The sequence below is a fragment of the Aphelocoma coerulescens genome, chromosome 8, assembly GCF_041296385.1.
Source record: "Aphelocoma coerulescens isolate FSJ_1873_10779 chromosome 8, UR_Acoe_1.0, whole genome shotgun sequence".
Taxonomy (NCBI): domain Eukaryota; kingdom Metazoa; phylum Chordata; class Aves; order Passeriformes; family Corvidae; genus Aphelocoma; species Aphelocoma coerulescens.
Window position 1 is genome coordinate 21,771,065 of NC_091022.1, and position 12,099 is coordinate 21,783,163.

The 12,099-nt window shown below is 39.5% G+C and overlaps 1 protein-coding gene across 5 annotated transcripts in view; it reads right to left on the bottom strand.

Annotated features, from left to right (window-relative positions):
- The window catches only part of ST6GALNAC3 (ST6 N-acetylgalactosaminide alpha-2,6-sialyltransferase 3), a 220,182-nt gene that overhangs the window by 48,272 nt on the left and 159,811 nt on the right, over positions 1 to 12,099 (bottom strand). The gene's annotated exons all lie outside the window — the stretch shown is intronic.

Consider the following 12,099-nt stretch of genomic DNA (forward strand, 5'->3'; position numbering starts at 1 on the left):
AGGAAGTTTGCACTATTCGGATTGAAGCGTTCCCCTTTGCTGAATTGTCTTTGTAACACCTTCCTCAGCCTTACAGGACACGACACTGGCTGCAAGCCAATAAAGCAAATCCTACAAGAGGCTGCAGTTCAAATGAAAGGGATGTGAGCTTGGGGGAGGAAATGCACATTTATTTGCATAGTCATGCCTGAAGAGCATGGGGACCTGAACCTTTGGCACAGTTCAAGGATCTCTCAACAGGACTGTGCCTGCCTCACTCATTGCCTCTGCTGAGAGTCCACGGGAAAAGCCAGCAGTAACCTTAACTCAAATGACTCTACAGTGAAAAAAAGGTAAGTTAATCAAATCTGGGCTGTTGTGTTAAAAATGTAGCAAAACCATTTTCCAGGATGTCTTATGCTCTACAGCACTTCACATAAATATAGGAATACTTCATCCAAACACATCTTTTGTTTTAATGGCAAGACCCTAGGGCTGTGAGATTTCACAACTTTATTGTAAATTTTACATTATCTACCATTCTTTGAGCCCCACTTTTTGTAATCAACTGACTCAATGGCATGTGCCACTTTTGCTGCAACCAAAGAAATTTTCTAGCCATCATGATTTCAAAGAGCAGTTGGAAAACAAACTGTGGAAGCCCAGGAAAAAGAACAAAAATTAATCGAGTTCTGTTTTTACCCTTCTTAAATTTCATCACCTCAGCTCCAGCCTTGAATACCTGTGAATAATGGCATTAAGACCCTTACTGACCCTTACTTACAACCAAGCTTCTGTTCCTGGCCTAGAATCTACATGGGGACTCAGAGAAGAAGCTCCCAGCACATGTCAATGCAGATGTGACGAGGAGCACAGGCACCATCTGCAAAGAGACACTTTTGTACAGCACTTGGTGTTTTTTCCCAACAGTACTGACTGCACCAAAGAGACAAAGCTTAAAAGGCAAGAAAACCAACACACTTTGGGACTTGAAGGCAAGGCAGCTGACTGAAGCTGTGACCTTGCACGCCAGTAAAAAAATGTAAGGCTTGTTACTACATGTCTAGAAACCCCTTCTGAAAAGAAAACGCAAGTGCATTTATTTCAGTGGGCACCCATTCAAAGGACTGCACTCATTTTGTGCTTTTAACTCAACATCTGATTATAAACATGCAAAAAAAATTTGATTCTGTCATCAAGCGACCAATTTTGTTGTTTTATTGTTTCCTTTAGAACAGATGATAGCTGCAAATAGAGCAAAATCAGGCTAAAAGCCTTAAGTGCACAAAAGTTTACCTTTGTTTCCTCTATGGTGCATCACTATCTGACAGCTCTCCACTGGTGAGTCATTCAGATCCATGGCTACAAAGTCCATTAGGATCTTGCAGTGAATTCTATTATCTGATTGTTCTAACATTTCTAAGAGGATAAAGTGGCATGGCCACATTCTCTAAAATGCAGTGATAATAATAGGCCCAGAACTCGAACAAGCACTTTGCAATATTCAAGTGCTGTGAAATACCAGGAGATCTAACAGTCAAAACTTTGAGACCCCTCAAAATTGTTCTGCTTTTCAAGATTTAGTTAAGTTTATCTGGGAAATTTATGCCACTGGGAATCAAACACATTCATCTGCAGATTCTTGTTCAAAGGACAAGTCTTATAATTTCAGAATATATTCTTCCATTTTAACTGAACACAGGATGTTGAAAGCATACAGTAAAACTCAGTGCCTTCCCAGTATCATTATTTCCTTCAAAACTGAGTGGTTTGAGTGGTTGATTGTTATGGAAATGAATGAAAAATGTCAAGAGATTCTGAATTTCAAGTGTTCTGTTCCTGATATCAGATCAGACTGTATTGCAGCATGTAATTAATGGTGTATCTGCCCAATCTACTCAATTACACTGTTTTTAGAAACTAAAATAAATATTTCTTGTATGTATACACCCAGATGGTTAACTTGCATTAGCTGTATGACCTATAACTTTGAGTATCTTTGTACACAGTTAGATACTGAAGCATACTGTTCCATCACCATAGTTTCTTGAATTTAATACTATATTAATTCAGCAAGTCACTAAAAAACCATTTGAGATGAGATAAAACAAACAGTAAGAATTTTACCTAATCTAAAAAGTCCAGTAACAAGAGAAACCTGTGGTTTTATAATCTTGCCTCAGAAGAGTCTTTCACATAATCACTCAAAATTTTAATTTCTCTGCACAGAATGAAATTCCAAATGGTTTTTGACAGTCATAACTCTTATGCAAACCTATTTCATTTTAGTAGCTGAACATCAATTCATACCATAATAAAAAGCAAATCTTCAGATTTGTCCCTCTCTTCCCTAGCATTTAATACAAATCGATGACAAAACGTGACCACTATCACAACATCTCTCATCTCTCCTTGCAGATTATTTTCTTAGTTAGCTTCACACATTTAATCAACAATACTAAGATACTAAAATCACTTTGCTGCCTTTTTTCAATTTATCAAGAATGAGTCTCCCTCCGACTTTCAGTCAGCATATGAGTTAGATATTACTGACTGAATGTGGATTGATCTGAGGGCAATAGTTACATGTAAAATGGCATATATTGTATTTAACTTTAGAGATCTAAGATGAGCAGTAGAGTTTTTGAGTACAGGTATCACAGATGGTGTGGTAGATTATATTTCAATAGGTCTCCTGTTAAAAGCTGTAAATTTCACTCAAGCTCAGTAAAACATTTTGCGTACATAAACTGACTCCTAATTGTGTGCTGACACTTGTAATAGTGCAGCAGTCCCATGGATCTTTCTATTTTGTTTGGCAAAGTGCTCTTCACTGTATCATTCTCTCTCTTTCTCTCTTGAGGTATATAAAGGTTTAACTGGAGCTCCAGGATACACTGCACATGGTCATGAATTCATCAACAGCCAGGCAGCTTCTTTGTTACTCCTTCATTCTCTGGGCTTATGAAAAGAGCTGTTAATTCAGTAGCAGCACTCTTACCTCTGTCCCAGTGCTGCTGGAGTGATATCCTGATTTCTCCTGCACTTGCACTGTTCTAAGCCTGCAATAACTCCAGTGACATCATCAGTAAAACTGGTCTTTGCAACAGGAAAATGATGCCCTTTATCTTTCTGAGAGTAAGTGTTCTTTTTTACTGTAAATTAGGTGCTTTTTCTGTATTGAAGCTATTAAAAATGTCAGAGAGCATTTTGCAAGGCCAGACATATTTTACTTTTATGACCAAGTTCCAGTTTAAATAATTATAAGAACCAGTTAAAAATATGTCTTCAACTAAAAGGGGCAACATTTTCATGCAAATGTTTTCCTTCCATGCTACATTTTCCCCACTGTGTCAAACACACATTTGCTCTTTTCTTTCTCTCTTAAATGTCTATGTTCCCTTTAGCAGACATTGCATTTCATCCTGGAGGTGACTGCATTACACAGTGGATAAAAGAGAATCTTTTATAAATAGTAAAGTTAATTATTTCTTATTTCTTCATTTCCACCAAGATTAGCTGTTATAAATAAATACATTTACAGTCATCAAATACTACTGCCTAATTTCCCACTAGATTCATTCTCTACATTTCTTTTTCATAAAATCAGACTCAGCTTTTTTATACAAAGAGGTCACATGATTTTTAATTCCACTAGGATTATGTCTTTGGGTCAAAGCATAATTGCCTACAATAAATAGAAGCATAAAAGAGTGACTTGGAAATGGAGAGACAATATGCTGGACCCGTTTAAAAGACATCTGGTGCCCCAATTCACTGATAGCAATGCTGAAGGGTATTTGCTTTCCCCTGCTATGTGAAAATTCAATTTCCTGTGAACTAGAGGGAAATCGTATTTTTATCGATTAAAGGGAACAAAAAAAAGCAGACAGGTACCCAATTTTGTGGGTATCACACAGAGCATCTCTGGCCTTGCATATACTACTGCTTTAACTAAAACACTGTTGGTCTTAATTTCTTTAGACAGCAGCCAGATCTAGGGAGCCAAGTGTGCATCTGTGGGAAGACCAGTGGAGAAACAATTCCAAATCTTTACATTTAGTTAGCCTCAGGCTCTAACTATTATTCAGTAGAGCAGCTTGGCAGGAAAGGTATATAATGTTTTGTAAGGTAAGAAAGGGTCTTCATTCCCCACCCTGGCACCAGATGGAACTAATGAACTACAATTAAAGTAACATTTGCTTCATTCACAGATGAGCTAACAGACTGAAAACTACAGGGGAGGTATGCTCAGTACTGCTCTGAAAAGGACGTGCAAAGAGAGCTTTTAAATACCAATAGTTGTGTGCTAAGTAACCTCTGCATCCCTCTCACCAGAAATAAATTCTCCTGAGTTGCAGTAGGCACCTGCCAGTCCCTAAACCACCCCCAAAAAGCTCTTCTAAATGTCAGTCGCCTTTGCAGTGGCTCCCAGACACACATCTGGCACTGACTGTAGGTGCTTTGCACAATTGACTTTCTGATCCCTCAAGGTTATTCACATGAGGGGAGTAAATGCGTTTTCAATCAGCCATAGAGCAGCTGTGAACAGCTGGAACCATGAAGAACAGCCTGGCAGAGCTGGATCCTCTCGATTCAACTCTCCTACCACCGTGGCAACACCGGACACTCCGCAAAGCACGGGAGAGTGATGGAGATTCAAGTATCCCCTGCGAGTGTGGGGCAGCTGCTGTGCCCTTGGCTGCTACCCCCAGCACTGGCGCTGCATGCTGAGGGGATGGGGCATGTGGGGCTCCAGGCAGCAACATCACAAGGATTTACTGCCTTTCCTGAGGCCCCAGTCTGGCCGGTGGGAGCACTCTTGTTAACAGCGGCAGGAAACATTTGGAACAGTAACATCCACAACTAAAATCTGCTCACGGCCGATGGGAAAGTTAATTTACTCCTGGACAACAGATGCCACAAAAGGTTAGTCACAGAGACATAGGTCTGAACAGGCACTGTAAATACAATCCAGCATCAGCTTAAGGAATTGTATTCTTTTGCAAAAAGAGTTTCTTTTCTATCATTCCCTCCAGTAGGTTCACTGCTCTGCCCTTTATCCCTCATCCCATGGGGAAACATGTAACAGCTTTAAGTGTTCGGCAGAGTCACAACAGCCCATGGGCAAGTCTGACCCAGCTACAGCTCTGCAGGTCCAGAGGGTAAGATTACAATGCCAGGAGAGAAGGTGCCACAGAGAAAGCAAGCTCTATATCCTCACCAGCGTTTCCAAATTGCCAACCTATTGGTCTACTAAAGGCTTACAATGTGTTTTTCTAAACAAACACCTCTCAGTGCAGATGCTTCAGTCTACCTGTAACAAAGAAAAGGCATTCCCACAAACAATTAGCTTTTCTCCCTTCTCTTAAAAAAGAGAATGAAAATTTATTGAAAACTAGTCTGTGCCCAAACAATGTTCTAAGAACTTAGAAGACCAAGTGCTAATGTGCCAATGGGAGGAATTAATTTCGTAAGAAAAGGCAATCAACTAAAACTGCCAACCATACTCACAAACTTAAGTCCACAGTACTGTTGTCTTGACTGTCCCATCTGAGTTTAGTCATACAGAACTAGAACAAAGCAATTTCAGCCTTTTCTAAACTCCCTTTTTGCTCTGGAAGCATTCCAGATAACTTTGGACAATAATCTCACCGCAGTGAGAAATGTCAAGACTTTTCTATATCCAAGCAAACTCTAATACAACCTTGGATGGTTGTAGGACTTCTGTATAACAATCAAAAGCTTCCCAATATTGTTCAGTATAGATGAATCTATGGAAAAATATTTCATAGCTATTCCAACACTTGCTATCTGGACAAACTTATTTTTTTGGTCCCTCTCTCACTAATTTTTCACTGTCACTTTTTACCTCTGACCCAAGGTGGAACTAAATTTCAGACCCAGTTTTATGTTGCCAGAAACAAGTAATTCTTAAGAACCAGGATGGCAACCAGACTGAAAAGAGTATGATAAAGCAGTTGAACTTTCTGCTGTGATAAGAACAAATCACCTCTTTATCATGCCTTTACCAAAATCTTGAACCAAGTACAACAGCACATACCTGCTAGATGATACAACATATAACAAGACATTTAACCACTATTTACCTCACCTTCCTTTGCCAACCAAGAGCTAAATGTCTATGTCACTCATCTAGAGCATCTGTAGTCAACTGAGAAGGGGTGGAAAATTTGCTTCACCCATCTTTACACGACTCTTTCAGAAAAATACTTTTCAGAGACACTTACTGAAAACTGCCTGAAGGGAGGTGAGTGAACTCTCTAAACCAAACGTGTATCCTCCACACTACCAAACTGACTTACTGAAAGTCTACCTGCATTAGGGATTTTTCATCTCAGCCTTATGTCACTCCAATAAACTTTTCCAGATTCTGTATTTAATACGTTAAGAATTTAAATTCCGTTAGTTAGCTATGTTTAATGCAAGCCCCTGGTTTCACTCTTGCCTGCAGTAGCTATTGCCTTTTACATTAACATTCTGTGCCAAGAAGCTGCACCCTATGACATTAAGGGTCTAAAAGTTTTATGACTGTATTCTGTAGCATTAAAATCAGAGAACCCAAATCAATGCTTCAGATCACAGAATGCTTCATTGGGAGTTTCTCACCATTAAAAAAACATGTCCTATGATCTATGTTGTAAATACACACTGAATCAATTTTTAAAACATGTATTACTTTGAGTGTGTAGTGATGGTAATGGGAATGGCATGGATGTCATGAGATATTCCTGCCCAAATGTCTCCCGAGTGGAAGATGTTTTATTGAACTGATGTGTGAAACTATCAAGACAGTCCTTACAAATACAGATACACACAGTTTGTTAGTTACAGCCAGACTTTTGTAGAATAGATGACTAAATTTATTGTCACTAAGAATGTTAAAAACCGATTCTGGAAAGCCAGCACTTCTATAACCCATAATGGTGCCGATCACATGATGAGATACAACTTCCCTTCATATAATCTTCCACACAGTGGCTTATAAATGCATTTTCCTTTGATAGATAAGGTAATGGTTTAGCAGAATTCTGACTTTTTCCTGAAAATTTCTTCAAGCAATAATGAAGATCAGGGTGTTATATTAGCCTTGATATTATATGTGATTACAGGTGACTTTTTAGAATCAGATGAAAAAGCAGAAAAGAAAACCCAGCCCATAAGCCAGTCTGAATGAAAACACACCATTCCATTTTGAATTCTCCTCTTCTGTTGCCATGCACAGATACGTAAAAAACAAAAGCGTGTGTGAAATACAGGGTGGGAATGGCTGCAGATCCAAGTGTTTAGGGCATGAAACAAAGCAAAAAGGATCGAATGTTTCTGCTCGTATCTGCAGCCCCCTCCATACCGGGCAGTGCTAGGCTGATACAACTTCTTAAACTGCAGCATTTTAAGGTAATGTGGAGTTCAATTGTACTTTAAGTGGAGACAGCTCCTCTAGGAATTAGAAGAATCAATTACTGCAGGTTAGGCACAGCAGACATAACTTCTGTGTGAACCTTTAATTTGAAACCAATAGGTTTGGTCCTCAGTAGAAAAGCATGCACTTCGTAATTCTGACTTTAAACAGTATTTTCTCAGAAATTTTTTCACTGAGATTCTCTACCACATTGCCTTCCTACCCACTCCTTTCTTTTAGTTACTACTTACTACCATTTTATAATGCTAAGATACCTGCAACACCAGCAATCATGCAGAACTTCATAATCATGTTTAGGAAAAACAGCACAAAAAATTAAGACAAATGTTACCAGAAAATCTCTGCTTCTTCAACTAATGTAAACATCCTTCAGTAGTGTTTCCAGTTCTGCTTTCAGAAGAAAATGGGAATTTCAGATACCTCAGTTAGAAAAAAAAATCAAGATGCCTAAACTACTCAGGGAACTGTTTTATTTTCAGATGTAATACAGGTTACTTGGTCAGGGAGGTGCTTTGGAAAATGCTTTTCCCTATTTTTCTGCCATTGATGTTCACTGATAATAAATAGTAGTTACTGATGATCAAATGTAAACAGGAATAAAACACCGGCAAAACTTAGCAGCCAGCTCTCAAATTTGCTAGAATGAATTGAAACATCTTCTTGCTTAGAAGAGAGTTCCTGGTGCAGCATCCCATGTATCAATCCTGTCTGTGAACACAAGTGCAACACAACATCTGACCTCCTGACTTTGGTGGGGGAGGTCCGTGTTGAAAAACAGATTAGGGATCTGCTGTTCAGGCCAGGCTTGGATTTACAGGGATTTGGTGGCAGTGAGAAGAGGGGAAGAAGGTGGTAATGGCTGGCTGAGAAAGCTGTAACACCACTCAATTCACCGTGCAGGTGAAGAGAAATCTGCAGCACACAGCAAGTATGGCTTTGCTGCCTTTTCTAAAACAAAAGGTTTGCATCAGGTTCTGTTAATGCCATCTGGACACCAACACAAAGGCTTCTGAGCTTACAGTTCACCATGTTGCATAAGAAGAATAGCAGCGTGTTGTGAACCATTTGCATGGGGATTTATTTAGCTAATTTCTTTCCTCTCCTGCTATAAGATCACTCATAGCAGCTCAGAAATGTCTAATGAAAAGAGAAGTAGTGTATCTGATTCCAGTCATGCTGTTCTAAGGGAATTAATCGGAGTCATCATTACCTTAAACACTTCCATTCTGAGTGGGTTTTATGACGAGCTCAAGAAAAGTAAATGCTGTTTCAAACAGGTACCTCTATATATTAAATCAAATAAATGAATGATAAAGTGCTGGCACTTTTTGGCTGTAATCCTGTTATTGCTTAGAGCCATTTCTAATGCAAATGAAGAATGATGTAGCAGAGCTATTTAGCAATTTTCTTTGATGGGCAATGTTAACTGCTGGGAAGTGGCACGAAAGCAACTGCTTGAATATGGAGTGCTCCAACATGTCTTGTAATATTCCTTCCCAAATCTAATGATCACCCCCCACCTCCTGCAAAATGTTATCTTTAAACAAAGCTCTGCTGAGCAATGCAAGCCTATCTTTGCACAGAGGCCAAGACACAAGAGCTGGGTCTAGTCATACAAAATTTTAGGTAACACAGAATTTCTAGTGAATTCTTTTGAGAAATCCCAGTTCTTTCTGCCCTTAAAAATGCACTTGAAATGGATATGATCATCACTTGATCATCCAGGACTCCCTCCTAGGTAAGCATGAACTTGCACAGGTACAAATAAACACTCGTGCCTTCTGAATGTCAGGGCAGTACATCAGAGACAATTGGGAACCCTAACTGAGGGGTACCTTCATAGCTCTGCCACAGACTTGCAGGATGGTAACTCTGTGCAACTTGACAAATGACTCCCTGCATGAGTTTTACAATTGAAGTTGATTTAACGTCCTGCAGTGCTTTAAGGTCTGTGGATGATATACACTACGAAATGCTAAATAATATTAATGAAACCTAACTAGTGAAAGAACACTGACTTCAATCTTGAGAAGAAAGATGTCCCTCTATTTAATAAAACATTACATAAGGCCAGTACAAGGTTGTCATCAAGAGCATACATACCAAACGTGGTAGATTATATGCCTATCGTAAATTCAAGCATAGAAAACTTCTTCAGAGACTGCAAACTATGTGGACAATGTGAAATGGTGCATAAACATCAGCTTTAAAATGGAATAGCATGTTCTCTCTTCAGGATATATATGGATAAACAATAAGCCACATCTAACCTCAATTTTTTGGGCTTCTTTGATGTCTGTGTCATAAATGTGAGATGTGACACTGACTGGAAACCCCAGGCTACCAGGATGTAACACTGCTGGCTGCAGCCCAGATTCCAGGCATTCAGACCCAATAACACCACATCAGGAGTGAAGTGCCACAGACAGGTGGCAAGAAAGACAGACCAGCCCCCCCATCTGCACAGTCACCCCCAGCACGCTGAACAGCCACCCTGACAGCACTGACACACTGCAGGTGGGGTCCTTTGGAGAGAGAATCCTTGGGGGCACTCAGAGACACCCAAATGTACCTTCCCCAGCCCTCAGCACACACTGCTACACACTGGGGGGGTGAGAAGTATTTATACTGCAGCATCCTAGGGAAATATGAGGCATTCTGAAGTGAATGAAAACATCAATAAAACCATTTCCACTAGGATAAAAGGTCTAGAAAACTGGGCAGACCTTGCTGAAGAAAATGGCCAAGAAAAAAAACAACTCAGAAAGATGTTTTCCAGTCTGACTGACCAAGCTTGAAGGATGCTAACCAGCATTTTTGTAGCACTACACTTTTGCTCAGACTTTTCCATCTGAAGAATGACTTCGGGAATGGAGAAGCAGAGCTTGCTGAGATCCATATGTTGCAGTGAGAAGAGTTGTAACTCTGAGCATTTTCCGCAAGACTGGGCAGGGCAATCTGTCCTCAAAGGGCATATTTACAGGAAATCATCAAAGATAAATTTGTGGTTTCCATGTTCCTGATTGGAGCAGATGATTGCTATTGCAGGTCCTCAGGTTTCCTGCTGTTTTCAATACTTTGCACTTTAAACTGTCTTACAACTGACTTTGGTCTTTTTTTATTTATTAAAAAACACTTCCATCCATTTAACTAGTTGATGCTTTCACAGCCCTTTGAAGTTGCAAAGCACTGCAAATTTAGAAACTGTTCTTAATAATCACTTGGACAAATGGATCCAGAAAATTGCATATTGATGGAAGGAGTTTATGTTCTTTGCAGTCAAATATTTCCTCACTCGTTTCATGCAAAATTGCTTGGCCAAACAGATTTTCCCAAGGCTCTCTCAATAATGAATGTAACTTTCTTTTGTTTCTGGCTCTTCTCCGAACCCATCAGGAAAGGGTAAAGCATAATGACATAGGTCTGTTGCCTCCTGTAACCCTCTGGGACTGTTTTCTCTAATGTGATTGTTTGAAAATCAGCAGTTTTCTGCCAGGAAATAAAATAAGCCACTTTCCTTCCAAGTAACACTGAAAAAATCTGAATGCCACGGAGCCTGCTCATTCATGCAACATTAATTTTTAAAAGAATCAATTTCGTAATCTTTCAATTATGGTTTATTATAATGATAATAATCACTGTGAAATCAAGTTTTTTTCCACTGCTACTGCTGGTGGCTGTCATCAAACCACTTTCAGCAATGCTGAAAGCACCTGGACTAATAAACCAGGCATTATTTATTTATACTTTAGTTTTACTTATTTAGAAATGTATTAAGCATCAATTCCCTTAACAGTTGGTAATACTACAAAAACTAAAAGCAAATAAATTATAACTGTAGACCTAAAAGTCACTGCCAGGCTGGCTATCTTGTACTGTTATAATAAAAAAGTGCTTACAAAAAGCAAAGCACATGCACTCTGCTCATTGCTAGCACATGAAGTGAGTCTCTGTGTGAACACTCCTGTGCTGGGAGCCCACAGAAAGGCTGCCCAGCTCCAGGCAGGCAGGCACTCCCCAGATCCCTTTGCTTTTCACTTGGAGATCACACTGTGCTGGGTGGTTGGCAGACTTGAGAGCTGATGTGAAGCAACTATGAAAGCTCCTATATCCACATATATATAAATGGCCTTATAACACCTTCAAGACTTAATCAATGCTCACATACACAGAGCTACATACCTGTGTGACAGGGAACATGTACTGTTCATAGAGGAGGTCAGGCCAGGGCTTAGCATTTAACAGCAGGAGCACAATGGGTTTATATTATGTTCACATTTTACAATAAAAAGTGTACAGAAAAATCACTTGGTTTCTGATCAAAATCTGAGCTCCCTGCTGTTTTAATTCCTGTAACCAACAATCATCAATAAATAATCATGCACAGCTTCTACGCCCCACTGTGATATTTTGTTTTTGTTTTAAGAACTGGATGTACTGAGTTGAGATCTGCAGTTCCGGACCTGCAGACTTTCAGATGTTCTGCAGCAGGATTCATGTGAATGAGGAAACACAAGGGCAAGGGCAAGGGCACAGAGGGAAAAGCTGCTCTTCATCAGATACCTTGCAGGTCTGTGAGCTGTTTTAAAAGAGATTGTGCCGAAAACAGGAGGTGTGTTCGAGGCAATACATTTCACAATAAAAGGACAAAAGGCTGAAAGAAGAAAGCTATATAG